At 43.7% G+C, this 2,862-nt stretch overlaps 1 non-coding gene across 1 annotated transcript; it reads right to left on the reverse strand.

Annotated features, from left to right (window-relative positions):
* Nucleotides 1-668: 668 nt before the first annotated feature.
* On the reverse strand, nt 669-774 carry LOC126023612 (U6 spliceosomal RNA). The gene has a single exon (XR_007500722.1). It is a non-coding gene; the product is annotated as a U6 spliceosomal RNA (small nuclear RNA).
* Between the last annotated feature and the right edge of the window lie 2,088 nt (nt 775-2,862).

Here is a 2,862-nt window from a genome sequence, read left to right on the forward strand (position 1 = left end):
CACCATATGTGGCTTCTAAGATAAACAGCCTCTTTCCTGCTCCTGCATCTATCCTGTCTCTCTTATCTCTCCATACTGAATCCTGCTGAGGCTTCTTGCTGAATCTCCTGAATCTCTCTTTGAATCTCTCCTTTTTCTTCAGGCCTTAATTACCAACCTCAGACCCCTTTCAGTTGTGGGCTGCTCTGACCATCAGGTAAGATTAGGATCTAGCTTTGGGGAGGGGTAACATGACTCCAAAACAAACAAAAAACAAAATAAATAAAAAAAAAACTGGTAGGAGTGAAGCCCAGGGTGTGTTTGAGGCCATCCCTGGTGTTGTTCAGAGTTTACTCTTTTTTTTGTTTGTTTTGTTTATGGGTCACACATAGCAGCGCTCAGGGGTTACTCCTGGCTGTATGCTCAGAAATCGCTCCTGGCAGGCTCAGGGGACCATATTGGATGCTGGGATCCAAACCATTGACCTTCTGCATGCAAGGCTAAGGCCTTACCTCCATGCTATCTCTCCAGCCCCCAGAGTTTACTCTTGGCATTGTGCTCAGGAATCACTCCTGAGAGGATTTAGGTGACCACCTAGGGTACTGGGACTCAAACTGAGGTTAGTCACATACAAACAAGAGTCTTAAACCCTGTATTAACTCTCCAGCCATACATAATATCTTTTTTTTTTTAATATGGAACACTTCACGAATTTGCATGTCATCCTTGCGCAGGGGCCATGCTAATCTTTCTGTATCGGTCCAATTTTAGTATATGTGCTGCTGAAGTGAGCACCAAAAAATATCTTTTAAGAATATTTCTAAGTAAGACTTATTTATCATTTACAGTTTGAGTGAATACATGTATATATACACATATACATATATATATATATTTAAAAAGACCAAAAAAGTATATTCATTAAACCTGACTGGTAAAATAGGCCAATAGCCAATGACTGAATTGAATCCAGTCTCTTGGCATCATCATTTTCCAATTCTTTGATAACATCTGTGATTTGTGCTGCCACATTTAGAGACACCCCCATTTTTAACAACTCAAACAGTTCCATTGGAATATGTACTTCCAAACTCTAGATTTTGGGGTATTTGGTTTATTTGTTTGGGGAACATACCCAGAAATGCTCAAGGATTACTCCTAGCTCTGCACTCAGGAATCACTCCTGGTAGTGCAGGGGAGGGGGACTATGGGATGCCAGGTTCCAACCCAGGTAGGCTGTGTCCAGGCGAGTGCCTGACCAGCTCTGCTATAGCTCAACTCTAAGCTCTAGGTCTGAGTTTGTATCTCCACCGTGATGAGAAGGTCCCCAAAGATGGGGTCCCTAACAGGGGGGTTTCATGTATCAACACAAGTGTCAGAGCCACACTGTCACACTCATTGGCCACCAGCAAACATGTCACCGCTTAAATGTTGCAGTAAAGATTTATTTGACTGGGGCACGGTAGTCAGGAAGACATAGATCCAAGAAATGCCCTGTCCAGGGAGATCCCTTTGTGCAAAGGAGATTTTCACTCAAGGCAGGTCTGAGGGCCCATGCTAGCGCCTCAGGACTGGCCGAATTTTCAACCTGGATGCTCTTTGATGGTGGTTTCATTTTCTTTAGGAAGTGTGTCCCCCAAAATGCTCAGGGCACTAGGCTATAACTGAGACACCAAACCCAACAATTCAACAACCTTCTGGATCTGTTTGCTTTGCTATTTTTTGTTTTTGTTTGTTTTTGAAGCATACCCAGCAGTGCTCAGGAGTTACTGCCTCTGAGTTACTGAGCTCTGCACTCAGGAATAACTCCTGGCAGGCTCAGGGGACATATGGGATTGATCCCATAAGGGATCAAACCTGGATTGGCCACTGTGCTATTGCTCTGGCCCCCAATCTGTTTGGTTTTGATTCCAACTCCAGATTGTTCCAGTGTGCTCCTTCTGGTTTGTTTTGAGAGATCATACTCAGGGCTATTCCCAGTTCTTTCCCTGGGCATTGCTTCCAGGGTTGCCCAAATGCAAGGCACATAATTTACCCCCAGGTTTTCAGCTGCCCATTTACTTTGCTGTGTTTTTTTTTTCCCTCAAGTGGCATCAGGTGGGGCACACTGGGGAGCCTCTGCTCAGACAGCATTGATCCTGGCTGCACCCCAAAGTCAACAAGGAACCCTATAAAGTCCAGTAAACTCTGGAATAACTCAGCTCTGGAAATTCTGAGTGGATTGGGTCTGAAATGAGTCGCGAGGCAACAACAGCTTTGAGAAACTTTCAGTGTACAATCGCTTGCCCCCCATCCAGCCCAGAGAGTAGCTTTTGGTTAAAATCAAATCAATCAATCACATCAAATGGAATATCAGAAGCAGGTATAGTAGCAAAAAAATAGATGTTTATAAAAATTTGAGAACAAAATGAAGAATCAAACCACCAAAGAGAAGAATCATGAAGACTATAGAGGAAGACACAAAGCCATGACCAATAGTTTTGTGGTTCCGTAGTGAGAACCAGCCAGAGAACCGAGCCACTCACGGGAACCTGGGCACAGTTTCCTCCAGGTATCCAAAGAATAGGTCACCAAGGTCCACCCTCTCCCCATATCATGCACAGACATCAGCACACTGGGAATAATTATAGCCACTCAGGGAAACATCCGGGGGACCAGAACAACTCAGCTGAATAATCAATAAGCAATTAAATAGCACATATGTTGAGGTAGAGATTTAGCTCACAACAACCTTCTCCTTAGTTTGTTTGTTTATTCTTTGTAATCCTATAGAGTTATCTTCTTTGTATTTTTTTCCGGAGTCTCCCATTGGTTAACAATATCTCAGAGAGTTGGTTTCTTGTGGTAACACTTGATGCTGCCACTTTCCCCTGCTGGAGAAGA

Source organism: Suncus etruscus, chromosome 11 (genome assembly GCF_024139225.1).
Source record: "Suncus etruscus isolate mSunEtr1 chromosome 11, mSunEtr1.pri.cur, whole genome shotgun sequence".
In the NCBI taxonomy this organism is placed as follows: Eukaryota; Metazoa; Chordata; class Mammalia; order Eulipotyphla; family Soricidae; genus Suncus; species Suncus etruscus.